General features: G+C 38.3%; 1 protein-coding gene across 1 annotated transcript in view; it reads right to left on the reverse strand.

Annotated features, from left to right (window-relative positions):
* The window catches only part of LOC131020541 (uncharacterized), a 1,142,091-nt gene that overhangs the window by 367,718 nt on the left and 758,942 nt on the right, over positions 1–15,431 (reverse strand). The window lies entirely within an intron of this gene.

Below are 15,431 nucleotides of genomic sequence, written 5' to 3' on the forward strand. Positions count from 1 at the left end.
ATTAGTGCCATATATTCAGTACTGCATGAATGGTACTTATGGCCGTATTAATATTATTAATGTCATACGAATGGTACTTATGGCTATATTAGTGTCATTAGTGTCATATACATGTGTGCTGATATTATTTACATGCACAGTTATATGATCATTTTCAACACTTCCCCTTAGAGTTTAGATTATTCATTTAGGGTTTAGATTATTATTTAAGATTTACATTCCTTGTTTAGGGTTTAGATTCTTCATTTAGTGTGCTGCACGAATGGTACTTATGGCCATATTAGTGCCATTAGTTCCATATACTCTCTTATGTAGTGTTGCACGAATAATACTTATGATCATATTAGTGTCATTAGTGCCATATACTTAGTTTTTTTAAAAAAAAAAATTCGGTTGACACATATGGCACTAATAGTGCTATATGTGCCTAACCCGCACGCAAACCTGAAGTCGTCCCGAATCAGCTCTAATTAAGGGCAAAACAGTCTTTACACGTAATAAAATGGTCAGATTTTCTGTTTTTCAATTAGTGGTCAAATATGTATTATCTTCCTCAAAATGACTATTTCAAAAGTGCTCTTTTTATTTATTTATATTAGTACATACATAAATGTACGTTACTATATGTACTATTTTATGTAAATTATTCAGGCAACATTATATTTGAAATAATATGGATAAAGTTTGATATATTTGATTGTGATGTCTAATATTGCATAAGACATGGATATTATGTTCGGTTATATATATATATATATATATATATATATATATATATATATATATATAATTATTTGTTTTGTAAATAAATTATGATAAGATAATGAAATATTGTAGTTTAATATATTAATTTATGGTAGGAGGGTGAAATTATGATAGTTTAATCTATTAATTAATAAATAATAAGATTTGTATTATGCATATATCTTACCTAGGATGTGGTATACAGAATCACAATAATCTGTATAATATATATTGTGCCTTGTTTCATAAATGATACCATGTTTTTAATCAAACATGATATTGGAGTGTCAAAGTATATTATATACTATAATCGCCTCTAACAAACAATCCCACAATATACTGATATTGATGAGGGGTGAAATATGTGAGATCCTAAGATCAAGATACGTGGCCTTACTTGGAAAACCGAAATGGAATAATGATGAGGACTAGAATACTTACCAATACAGCGCTTAGCAATACCAGAGCCAGAGCCAGAGCTAACCAGAGCAGAGCAACCAGAGACGCCTGCCAGAGCCATAGCTAACCAGAGCAGAGCTACTAGAGACGCCTGCCAGAGCCAGAGCTACCAGAGATAGCATGCCAGAGTAGAGCTACTAGAAACAACCTGCCAGAGACAACATGCCAGAGAGAGCTACCAGAGACAACCTGCCAGAGCTAACCAGAGCAGAGCTACCAGAGATAACCTGCCAGAGCCAGAGTAACTAGAGACAGCCTACCAGAGCCAGAGTTCAACCAGAGACAGCTCTACGAGAGCCCTGCCAGAGTGCAGCGCTACCAGCTCTGCTAGAGTGCAGCGCTGCCGAGGACAGCCCTGCCGGGAGCCAGCTTTGCCACCGAGTTGGGCTTCATTCCTCTATTTTATGGGCTTTAGGGTTAGGTCCAATTAGTCATCTATAAATAGGACTCTCATTGTTAGATTGAAGGACCCTCTCTCATTTATGAGCAATGTACAGTGTAATCACCCACAAAGATAGTGAAATCTCGAGCAACTCCATGGACGTAGATCATTTAGTGATCGAACCACGTATATTCGGTGTCGTTTATCGCTCTTATCTATTTTCTAGCATAGGAATTATTTCTAGTATCATCAACCGGCGCCGTCTGTGGGAAAGAATCAGAGCTACGTCGTGAGTTCCGGTGAGCTTACGTTAGGAAAAGTCAGTTCGTGTTGGGAGGGTTCTGTTCTAGCTCGAGCATATCTCCTGATGATCATCTCAGGCGTATCTCTCCAAATCTTCTTGTTTCGTTCTCAATTTCAATCCATATTTGTGGTCTCGTTTCCTAAATCTAAGCTAGGGCAAAGCAGATCTAGAGTTCCAAGATAAAAATCCTGGGTCAAATCTCCACATCTTCTTCTCCATCGAATGGGCAAAAATCAATCGGAAAAAATTCGACCACCTACAGCTAATTACATTATTATCGCCAAGCTCAACGTGAATCCCGCCACAGATCGCGGTGTCGCTCCAAACCGGTGAACAATCGCCATCAACTACCGCGACTCCATAGAGCTGGCCTGCATAAACGGCGCACGTCACCGATCCACTACCTTTCTCTCTCTGAAATCGGAACATGACTTGTCGGCCATTATCATAGGGGAAAACCTCTAATTTTCTTACTCAATATGAATCTTCTGATAATTTAGGGCAAACCTTGGCCAACTCTGATGCTCTTCTTATGTTTCTATCACTCACGAACACCAGGGCAGCCGTCCACCTTCTGCCAGCAATCACCAAGCCAACGTAGGAACAGTGCAATCGGCCCTCTCAGCTCGGCTGAACAGGACAAGAACATCTTTCCTCCACCAAAAACTAAGTTTGCTATATTCCATTGCTAAGTGTTTGATGCTTCTCTACTCTGATATGAGGTCTTGATATGATGACCTTGAGTTTGATATAAGTTTGCTATTCATGGGTTTGGATGAAGATTAAACTATGCTCCCGGATGGGAGCAATCTAGGAGCAGAGATTATTATTCAATTATGATGAGATGTCAATATAAAGATATCGAACAAGGCTTGAACACATAAGGGGATTGCTAAGGAAACTAGGCGAAACACCACTAGAGCACGATGTTGGGCGAAATCATTTCCATGTTTTTCTCTTTGAATTTGAAGGTTCTGGTTTTCTTATTTTATTATGAATAAAATATGCAGGTACCACTGGATATATACAGGATCCAGATGAGCATCTTAGATTTTGAGCATCATAAGGAAATGATATGCTCACATAATCGTCCTTCGTGGTCTTAATCTATTGGGAGGCGAATTCGAACATAACTCTTTATCCTTTTGCTAATATTTCCTATGATCCCACTCGAATTTGGAGACTAATTGTAGTGACCCACTCTTTTTATGTTATTTGAATCCAGTAATGCCATGGTTAATATCGTATCTTTCAGTAAATGGAACCCAGTTGCCAGTTATATATGAATCCAGCTTATGATCCTGATTTTTTTTTTATCAGAGACGGAGTTATTATTTTAGCCTTATGCTTTTGTATCGCTTGAGAAAATCGCGATGAGAATTATTGAGCTATTCAATAATTATTATCTCCAAGTTATGACTGACTTAGCAAAGTCATGTTATTTATTAATCGAGAAACAAATGCAGTTATATTTTATTAGTGCTACTAGAAGTCCTGGAATTACTTACGACTGCGAAGCAGATTACATCCACGGATTTAATTTAAGATATATTACAGTTTTTCAATATTGGAAGCAAGGAAGCAAATATCAGACAGATACAGAAACGCGGTGATTAGAGATTCGAAACCAGTATTTTATTTACAGTTCACGGATTACAGTTTAGTTCCCAGCTTGGGAAAAATTCGACTAGAATATCACAAAGGTTGGAATTACATGGCCCACTTATTGCCACTAGCTCAAGTTGAGCGCACAAGTCAATAAAGTTAGTAAGATAGAAAAGAGAAAGAAAAGTCAAAAAGGGGGAGGGAAATGTGTGCTGCAGTGAGAACAAACTCTGCACTCCCTCTTTCCCTACAGAAGAAGCTGCCCACCAGCTCTGCACCCCATCTTTTTAGTCACCTTCCATGGCTGCCATGTTCCCCCAAGTCTCAACCTCCAGCCACCCTATCTCTGCACACTTTGCTAGCATACTCAAGTATGCGATGCTCATCTTCCTATTAATGCCAAACACCCAACAAATGCAATATTCACTCTCATCTCAATTTCATCCAAAAGTTCAGAGAACAATTTCAGTTCGTTTCGGCCGAAGCTCTCAAGTTATGCTCCAATTAAAACCAATCTACTATAGTAAACAGTACAGCAATTAAGCCAAGCAACTGCAAGTAATTGTACAATACGTTCAACCTCCAACAGCAAGCAACCAGTTCGAACATTCAAGGTATTGATTCTATTTCAAATACCCATTCCAGTAAGCATTCACATTAAAGCATGAGCACGATCAGTTTCAGTTTCAATTATAGAAGACCTTATAGACATCTTGAACTTAGTAAACACCCAACTATGCGATTGAGCAAGTGACAGTTACAAGTATGAGTAAACGAGCATAATTTGAGTTTATGCAAAGCAAAGAAGAGATTACACCTTGTCTTTGATTCACGATTGAGAATCGATTAAAATAGAATTGAGTGAGAAAAAGACTTAGCTTTAGAAAAGAACGGGCTGCTGCCCTGCTCTGATTTGAGGAGACGGCGCGACGACGAAGCCTCTGTTGACGTCGGGACGAGGGAATCGTCGGAGGCATCAAGCTTCTCCCCACCACTTGCCGATTTTGGAAAAACGACGGCAGAGGTCGGTTGAGTTCCTGAACGGAAAGCATAGGGCTTCTTCCCAGCCGTGTTGAAAGGAAGAACGAGAAAAGAAAAGGAGAGGAGGCCGACGGGCTCTAGGCCGGAGCAAAGCCGCTCCCAGACGGCGACCGGACGCCCAATTTCGATAGAACGTGGCAACTGTGAATTGCAGATTTTAGGGCTCTGCGATGAAGAGAAAAGGGCGGCGCTGGAATAGACGCGTAGAAGAATGACGCCGGTGATAGCAGACGATGGCTGGACGGCCGGAGTAGGTGGAACCGACCGGATTTTGAGAGGAGCCGAGCGAGCAGACTGTAGAGGAAAGGGCGAGCGGCTCCGAGAGAGAGAGAGAGAAAGAGAACAGGGCCGAGAATTTTGAGAAGAGAGAGAGAGGGCTTGATTTTATTTTAATTATTTGGGCTTCCTTTTATTTAAGTTTGGGCCGAATTTTGAGCTTGTTTTTTTTTAGAGATTGGGCTTCCAATTTTAATTGCTTGGGCTTTCATATTTAAATTCGAATTGGGCCAGTCTTTTATTTAATTGGCCCTTCTCATTATTTCTATTGGGCTTGAATTAATTTAAGGAGTTGGGCTGATGCACATTTTATGTTGGACTATTATTCTAATCCCATTCATATTGCGTTGGGCCAGTTTAATTCACCATTTGGGCGATTAAATTGCCTTTTGGGCTAAGATTAATTCTTTCTAGCCCACATTGAGTATTATTATCACTTGGGCTGAAGCTACTTCTTTAGTTAAGCCTTGCAGTATCTGTTTTAAGGGAGCCCAATTAGTTATCAGTAGGTGGGCCGATTCTTATTCAGCAAATGAGCCGCCCAGTTTATTAAATTATTGTTTTTGGACTTCAGACTTTAAAGCAAGCCATTACTGTTTATTTCATTAAAGCCACTTGTTTATTTAATTAATTGGCTACTCTCTTTTGAGCCTATTAATTATTTGAGGTTACGTTAGTAATTATGTTTCTGTCGAAAAGCCCGATAATTTCTATAAGGTCACACTTCGATTAAAGCCGAGTTAGTCCTTTATTTTCGATCGAGTAGAAATGCGAGGTTTATTTCACAGCTAGAATATTCCGATGAGGAAGGAAGAATCGCAGTTTTATTCGACCGCGTTAGACGAGAATTAGTTAAATCTATTAACGAGGATTAATAGTAGAATTCCCGATTATCGCTCAGAAGATTAGTACATGCATACCAGATTCATGCATAATTGCAATTACGCTTTCTCATTAATTGAGAATTTTCCTCGAGGCAATGTCTTATTTTACATTCTTGTGATTAAGGTTAAGCGCGAGAGTAAGAACTACTCAAGGAGTCACAGTACCTTAGCAAAACTTTGCTATCAGGTGGGCAATTTCTTACGCGTAATAAAATGCTATTAAAGAACTATGCAAGTTTTATGCTTTATTATGCTTCACGCTAAATGATTTACGCTATGTTGTTCATGCTATTTACGCCTTATGTGAATTACGCTTGTTTACGCTTATTTACGCTTGAATGCTTTATGCTAATAAGTTTATGCCTGTGAATGATGCTTGCGTCTGTTGGGGGAGGCCTCCCTCAACAGTACGATGCCGTGTCCGCTGAGGAGGGCCTTCCTCACGGCGCGATGCCTGTGTCCGCTGAGGGAGGCCTCCCTCGCGGCGCGATGCCAGTATGCCAGTGTTTCAGCGTCCGTTGGGGAAAACCACCCTCGACGGTACAATGTTAGCGTCTATTGGGGGAGGCCTCCCTCAATAGTACGATGCCGTGACCGCTGAGGGAGGCCCCCCCCCTCACGGCGCGATGCCCGTGTTCGTTGGGGAAGGCCTTCTCCACGACACAATGCTTGTTAAAATGATTGTTGATGATGAAGAAGGAACTCATGCCTCTTACGCGATGTTGTGGTTTGTTGATGATGTTAAGTGTATGTTTTAGTTTTGGCAACTGCCCACTAAGTACTCTTGTACTTAGCCCTTCGTATGTTTATGTTTGTGCAGGTTGAGCTGTGATGGACGATGAAGTGTTGCTGAGTGGAGCTTTTGTCAAACTTAAAGTAGGCTCAGAAAGGATATATGTCTTCATACATGTATCTCAGTTATACCTTCCGCTGCAAACACTGATTATGTTTTAATCAAGCCTTTAACTATGTCTTTTTCCTCTCAAGGAATATTTCACGCATATTCAAGTTCTTCGAGTACCCTTGTATTATGCATCCCTTTTTAACCCCGCCTCTTAATCTCCCTTCCCTGGTCATGGTTTCCCGGCTTAATTATCATTAATTAAGTCCGGTCGTGACACTAATATTATGATAATTGGGCTTTGATTGAGTGAACTTTCAGGTATGGGACACCAACCTCGCCGAGGGCAAATTTTGGGAAATGAATTCAAACCGAGCACCATCGGAAATTGCCTCACATTGCACGGCTCGAACGTGGATCAGAGCTACAATTGAGATAACTACGGCCAAATCTACCAGAGCAAACGCTAAGGAGCAAATAGCTATGCAGACATCTCTGGTTGTCGGAGCATTAGAGCAAGAGCAAATAGAGCACAGCTAAGAGCAAAGCTACAGAGCATAGCTATAGAGCAAACTGCTATGCCGACACCGGATGGTTGTCAGGGCATCAGAGCATGGCTAAGAGCAAAGCTACAGAGCATAGCTACAGAGCAAACTGCTAAACCTACACCGGATGGTTGTCGATGCATCAGCTAAGAGCAAAGCTACAGAGCATAATTAAGAGCAAAGTCACAAAGTACCATTCCAAAGCAAATAATAATTATCGAAGTACAACTTTCATAGCAAAATCCATCAAAGTTAAATTACAGAGTTAATGGAGAGCACAGAACACACTTGTCAGAACAAAAATTACAGAGCATAAAGGACAGAGCTTGACCGCGGAATCAACAAAAATTACAGAGCATAGTGCCAGAACAGAGTACTCAATACTACACAACAAAGTACTAACTTCTCGTATTCATGATTGACTTCTAAAGTACACGCACGACACTGAGGGGGACTAGGGATGGATACCTCTCCCCGCGTTTTCTGAAATTCAGATACTATCAGAACACAAAAGAGGAAGAAATTATTAACTAAGAAATTTACCCAGAATATACATTTTAAACATACAGCACACGTTACCAAAGTACATAAATAGCAGAGCAAACAACTAAAGCAAAGACAACTCTGGTTGTCAGAGCACCAGAGCAAGAGCATACGCTAACAGAACAAACAGCTAGAGCAGAGACAACTCTGGTTGTCAGAGCACCAAAGCAAAAGCATACGCTAACAGAACAAACAGCTAGAGCAGAGACAACTCTGGTTGTCAGAGCACCAGAGCAAGAGCATACGCTAACAGAACAAACAGCTAGAGCAGAGACAACTCTGGTTGTCAGAGCATCAGAGAAAGAGCATACGCTAACAGAGCAAACATCTAGAGTAGAGACAACTCTGGTTGTCAGAGACAGAGCAAACAGTTAGAGCGGAGACAACTCTGGTTTTCAGAGACAGAGCATACATTAACAGAGTAAACAGCTAAAGCAGAGACAACTCTGGTTGTCAGAGACAGAGCATACACTAACAGAGCAAACAGCTAAAGCAAAGACAACTCTGGTTGTCAGAGCAAGAGCATACACTAATAGAGCAAACAGTTAAAGCAAAGACAACTCTGGTTGTCAGAGCATCAAAGCCAGAGTAAACACTAAAACCCAGAGCAGAAAGTTATGTAAACACCACTGGTTGCCAGAACATAAGAAACAGAGCACTCAGGGTACACATCACAAATGATCAAAACAAAGGATATTCATAGCCCAAAAACAATAATAGAATCGTGTTTGACTTCTAAAGTACGCGCACGATACCAGGGGGAGTAGCTATTAGCTAAAAGAGCAAAGCTGACGGATGATCAGACTCTGGATGGTCTTGTCTGACCATACCAGGGGAGAGTAGCTATTAGCTTCAAGAGCAGAACTGATAAATAATCAGACTCTGGATGGTTTCGTCTGACCATACCAGGGGAGGAGTAGCTGATGAGGGGTGAAATATGCGAAGTCCTAAGATCAGGACACGTGGCCTTACTTGGAAAACCGAAATGGAATATTGACGAGGACTAGAATACTTATCAATACAACGCTTAGCAATACTAGAGCCAGAGCCAGAGCTAACCAGAGCAGAGCAACCAAAGACGTCTGCAAGAGCCAGAGCTAACCAGAGCAGAGCTACCAGAGACGCCTGCCAAAGCCAGAGCTACCAGAGATAACATGCCAGGGCAGAGCTACCAGAGACAACATGCCAGAGAGAGCTACCAGAGACAACCTGCCAGAGCTAACTAGAGCAGAGCTACCAGAGATAACCTGCCAGAGCCAGAGCTACCAGAGATAACCTGCCAGAGCCAGAGTTACTAGAGACAGCCTGCCAGAGCCAGAGTTCAACCAGAGACAGCTCTACGAGAGCCCTGCCAGAGTGCAGCGCTACCAGCTCTGCCAGAGTGCAGCGCTGCCGAGGACAGCCCTGCCGGGAGCCAGCTTTGCCACCGAGTTGGGCTTCATTTCTCTGTTTTACGGGCTTTAGGGTTAGGTCCAATTAGTCATCTATAAATAGGACTTCCATTGTTAGATTGAAGGACCCTCTCTCATTCATGAGCAATGTACAGTGTAATTGTCACAGCCCGCCCTAACTATGGATAGTTAGGTCGAGTGATCCACGACTAGGGATGGGGTTAAAGAAGAAGGGGAAGAAAAGGGGTGTCATTTATAGCCGTAAAACTTACTCATCTTAATAAAACTCGTCATTTTTATTCATTAATACTCAATTGAAAACAGTCTATGAAAGACAGCATAAAACTTAATTAATATCATTAATCAAGTTATACATCGTATGAAACCATTCTCTTAAGACTCAAAGTATGACATAACATACTATAACATCAACAACATCTTGCAGCGGAAAGTAGCTAGACATATGTATGAAGACATATTCTAGACAGGTTAACTATTTATTAACAACCCTGGAGACTCCGCTCATTGCAGCACCATCATCACATCAGCTCAACCTGCACATTTAGAAAACATATGCAGGGCTGAGTACAAAAGCACTCAGTGGGCACGTATGCCTAGGTATAAAAATACATGCTTCAAAACTGTAAATTGTCATGCCATCATAATCAGTACAGCAAGGGAGTTTTTCGCTAAAAAGGCCCAAGCTTACTAAGTTCATTTGTGATTCTTAAAGTTCGTCTGATCAGACTAAGTTCTTTTGTAATCTATCATATCTGAAACTGTGTGCCGGAGAGGTGGCCACCTCTCACGGTCACTTGACCGGCCAACCCGCTAGATGACTCACGGTCACTGGTGTACACTAGTCCTGGCAGGATAGCTATCAACTGCTCAGGACCCGAATTCGATTGCATCATTGGCAAAGCCAAAGCAGATAGATATCATACTAAAATTTAAACATTTATGGCAAGACAACAATTGAAATAATTTTCAGTTCAATGATTTTGTAATGAAATATCTTGTTTAAATGTAACATTAAATTCGTTTGATAGATATATAAAACTGAAATTAACAGTTAAATCATCTCATGCATTCATTCGTATAAGAGGCCTACGACACGCAGGGGATCTCTATATACGTATAGTAAAAGTAATGCCCACCTCGTTGTGTCTCTGTATCAATGAGTAACGTCACTCTCTCCCTCAAGTCGTTACTTCCCAAAAGGACCTTCATCGTTATGAAGAATTGGTGAGAAGTTATAAAAGAAACCTCGATTAATAATCTAATCTCTTTTATGAAACATTAGTATCTCTAATGTTCATCTCTCTTGATTGTTAATCAATATAACAATTATTATCTCTCGTCATTACTCATTAATTATAACATCCTTATGTTATAATTAGCAGCGCTTCAATTAAAAGAAATATTTAACACATCGAAAAGTCCACTTTCTTAGCAGATCTATTCGCTCTCATCTCGTCTAATTAACCAATTAGAAAGTTAAACTTTCCATTAGGTATGTATTTGAGTCACAGGTCAACAAGAATTGACTATGCTCAAATTCTAATTTCACTAAAAATTTCGACATGACCTATTCATATATAATGTCAGCCACGAGATTTCAACGCGTGAATCTCACTACGTGAACTCGTCTCTCGACTCAAAACTTAACATCTTGACATCTTTTCAACGCAAACCAAACAATTCAAAATCATCAAAACTCTTTATCAGTAAACTATCATTTATACTCGACACCAATTGTTCGAGTGTCAGATACCAACATTTATGTGCGTTAATCATAACTCTCACAACTCACACCATTTAGTCATATCGTATCATCCATCAAAACAAATATAATCAAGTTGTTTTCTAGAAAGTTTTGTTGTTTTTGTGTCATCTTTAAAAATTCATAACAACCAACTCAATCATCATAAACTCTCATACCAATTGATCTCAAAAACTTCATGAAGTGTAGTTCACTCTAAAAATGGTAGTTAACCAAAAAGGTTAAAGGTTTTTGGAGATATTGCTCTTTTAGTGCAGGCTGTCAAAGATTGACAGTTTCTGCCAATTTTGTTTAGGCCATTAGAAACCAAGGCAAACCTTAATAAAATTCCATCAAATTTAATCATCCAAAACTAAAGGTATCCTTGAAGATTTGGTTAAAATTTCACAAGAGAAAACGTTCATATGATCTGCCAAATAAACAATGAAACTCATACACTTTTACTGTTGGACAAATATGACAGCAGAACAGGGCATTTTTGAAATAATAAACTGCTCTGTTTCAGAGGTCATAAAAATCGAAATCTTATGTTTTTAGAAAATTATTGAAGTCTAGTTTCGTTTAAAAAAAACGGTGATGCAAAATCCTTCATGGATTAATAGATATAAACGTTTTTGTGAAGTCTACCAATAGTTGACAGATTCTGTCAAGGATTTTTCAAAATATCTTTAAAATAGCAAACATCATCCAAAAGACATGAAATTTTGCAGAAACGAAATACACATATCATAGATAAACATACTAAAATTTCAGAGCCATCAAGCAATGAAAACTCATCGAAACATAAGCTTGAAACTGCTGTAAAATTTTGACAGAATTCCAGTTTTAATCTCGTTCAACAATTATCATCCATAAATTGTAAATCAATTAGCATGCTCATGTGATATCGTAGAACACATATACGCAATAATATTCATTATGCAACGTCTCAAACTTCACGAATTTAAATAATCATACTCTAAAAATTTATACAATTTTCGTGCTTGGAAAAATACGAATTTAATATATATCGATTCTAGCATACCCCTAAGCACAAATATCAAGTCAAAACGATCAAACAAAAATCGAAAGACAAGCTAATATGTGAAAAACGGGGCTGCCCTCATGGGTTTCATAGCTACGGTTCGTTCCGTTCTTACTCCCTTCATTAAACATGCTCAACATCTACCCAAGAACAACATACTAAAATTTCACGACGATCCGACGTCGTTTCAAAATAAAGTCGAGAATCGACGTTTTTCGACGTCGACGAAAATCGAAAAGAAAACCATCAAAACGTAGGTAGAGATCTTACCTACTTAGATACGTGATCGAAAAGATGATCGGCGCTCGTCTCGATGCTCAAATCGGAAGTCAAAAGCTCTAAGCTAATGTTTTCGTATATTTTCATATATCGATTCGTAAGACCAAGCTCCCTTATTTATAAGCGAAGAAGACAATTCTAAATTGTCTTGTCTTCCTTAGTCAACAATTACGACTAAGGAATTCACACTTGAGTCAACAATTACGACTAAGGAATTCACACTTGAACTGTCTTACTTAGTATTAGAATATATCAAATATATCCTAATCTAGTCCATAATATCTTTCAGTTTTGGTGGGGTAGCCTTAGATATTTAAGATATTAACCCGTTAGTCGTTAAATATCCCGTTTCGTCTCGTTTTAACGACTAATTACCCACATTCTTCGTTACTCACCCTCTTAACTCCTACTCACTTTCATTACACTCGTAATTCTATATAAATATAGAAAACGCAAGCTCGTTCTCGAAATTCTGATAAACGAGCTCGGTTCGTTTATCGAGAAATCCCGATTTACTATTCACTCGTCGTTCAAAAATAAAAACTTTCATTATTGGACTCGTATCGAAAAATTAAGAATATTTCTCGACGACATGCACGTAAGATTTTGAAAGTCGACAAAAAGACGAAATAGCCGTATTTTACTATTCATCGTCAAAAAGTCAAAAATTTCAAAAACGTCTTAACGGACTCAGATTTCACTTCCGAGTTCACCGTTCTCATTCAAATAATTATATAATTATTTGAATGCTCAAACTCAAATACGGATATAAAATCACACATCATCCTCACATCATCAAAAGAACATCTCAACATCTTTAAAATATAACAACAAAACTTCATATAACTCCTCATTTCTATACAAAGTAATCAAACAAGGGATCTTATACCCTACTTACTCAAACTTAAGCAATTAAACACGTCATCAAAAGCCCGGGTATTACAGTAATCACCCACAAAGATAGTGAAATCTCGAGCAACTCCGTGGACGTAGATCATTTAGTGATCGAACCATGTATATTCGATGTCGTTTATCGCTCTTATCTATTTTCTAGCATAGGAATTATTTCTAGTATCATCAGATGTATTATGTGATATGAATATATAGTGTATTTTAAATTTAGGGAGGTGTATTGGATTGAGATTCTATAGAATTTTAAAGGACTTTAAAAAGTTCATGGATTTTAAAGGACTTTAGAAATCCATAGACTCCGCGTGGAATTTAGAGGAATCCGTTGAAATGTCAAGTCTGAAGCTCGGATTTCGTCCTTTGTATCTTTTTTGACAAATCCATCAGAATCCATGGATTGTTAAAATCCATGAAATGTTGAATACCACCTAATTTTAAAAGACTTTAAAAAGTCTGGTTCCAATACCTCTGAATTTTAAAAACTTTAACAAATTTGGATTGAATACCTCTGGATTTTAAAGGACTTTTAAGAGTTTGGATTGAATACACCCAAACTTTCGAAATCCTTTAAAATTTTACAAAATCTCAATCCAATACACCCCCTTTAATAATTTTGTATAAAATACCATTAAATTGATGTGTTTGAATTGTTAAGGGATATCTATACTTTATTAAACCGCCAAGATTTAAATTTGAAATCAATTTCAAATTGATTTTAAATTTGAGTGGCAATTTTGTAGTTATTGTTGGGTCGATGAGGGTTACGAAATTGGTGTATGGGGGGGGAATACACCAGAAGGCTAATTTTGACTTTTGATACTTTTAAAGCTTCTTTTGAAAAACTCACTTTCATAGACTGAAGGTGAACTTGACTGATACAAAGAATAAGACAACACAAAATTTCAGTCAAGGTGTTTCAAGTTTGAGAGTGAGCACTAGACTGGTTTTGAAGAAGGTTCAATTTAAGGAACAAATCAATAGATAATTGATCCAATATGTGTTTCAGTCTAGTGTTCGTAAAAGCAGATAAGTGTTATGAATCTCACGGACAAATCAAGGATTTGTTAGTTCAATCAATAACACACGCAACGAAAAAATGATCTTTTACAAAATAGCTTTTTTGAAAGTTGGATTGTCATTTTTCAGAATTCTCTTTTTTTACTTATATCAGTTTCAGTTGGAATTACAGTTGAGCATATAAAAAGAAAAGTAACAACTAAAAGCGATAAATAATACAGAGAATTTTACGTTGTTCGGATCAACATCCTATGACCACGGTCAGCTTGTTAGACTGACAACCACTAGGCTTGTGCTTACAGGTGCACAACAAATCTTACAACTGAAATAATCGTTTTAGTGCCAACACACTGAGTTGGACTTCTCTCGTCTCTTTTCTCAATCTCGCAGATTTGCTAAGACTTCACTCGTCTTGCTTGCGGGGGTTGAGAACTCTTCGAGTCTAGGCAACTGTATACGACTCTAACTCTCAAACACTCTTTCGCTCGGTTGAAAAGGGAGTTTGTACTACCAACTAGATTACAGAGAACAAGCTCTCTATAATCGACATCTAGGCTTAGGATTTACAAAGGAATGCCTAGAGGTTCTAAGAGAATTTATGTAATCAGATAACTGATTTTTGACTTAATGTATTCTCTTCTCCGATTCAAACTATGGATAAGTATGAGTAGACCGACTTGCGGATTTGGCAGAGGTTCAGCAAAGTGTGCTTGAATCGGTGAAGATTGAACTTGGACGTTGAACCTATTTATAGGCAAAGTCTTGAATAGATCCATTGGTTGAGATTGTCTTCAGGATTTTGCCGTTGTGAGATAACATTGAATTTGGGCTCAGGTCTTCAATCTTCGGATCTCCTTGAGTCTGAAAGAAGTAAAGTCTTCTTTCTTGGAGATGGTGTTGCAGGCGATGTGACACAGTAGGAGAGGCTTTGTGTTAGGAATGATGATCTCCTATCTTCGGCATTTAATGCTTTTGTCCTTAGCATTAATTGCACCAAGTACAACAGTTGACTACTTTAGCTTCTTGAGGAATGGACTGATGCATTCTAAAGTATCAATCCGAGTATAGTCAGGTAGTCTTCAGTGTCATTCCTTCAGTCGGCTCTGCTGACCATGTGTCTACAAACTTCTGCTTCAGTCAACATCCTTTATTTTTTATTTGATTTCTTTCTAAAATTGTTAAATTAAACTAATTATAAAATATTTAATATTCATATCAAATTAAAGATCACGATAAGATCTTGAATTTGGTATATCTAGTATAAATATTTGATTTAAAATATAAAAGTTATATTTATTTAAAGTTTAAAATTTTAAAACATTTCTTTTAGTGTTAATATATAAGAGTAGCCACTTTTATATAGTAAAAATAAATTTTACCCACTAATATAAAAACTTCAAAAAA

The sequence above is a fragment of the Salvia miltiorrhiza genome, chromosome 1 (genome assembly GCF_028751815.1).
Source record: "Salvia miltiorrhiza cultivar Shanhuang (shh) chromosome 1, IMPLAD_Smil_shh, whole genome shotgun sequence".
Taxonomy (NCBI): domain Eukaryota; kingdom Viridiplantae; phylum Streptophyta; class Magnoliopsida; order Lamiales; family Lamiaceae; genus Salvia; species Salvia miltiorrhiza.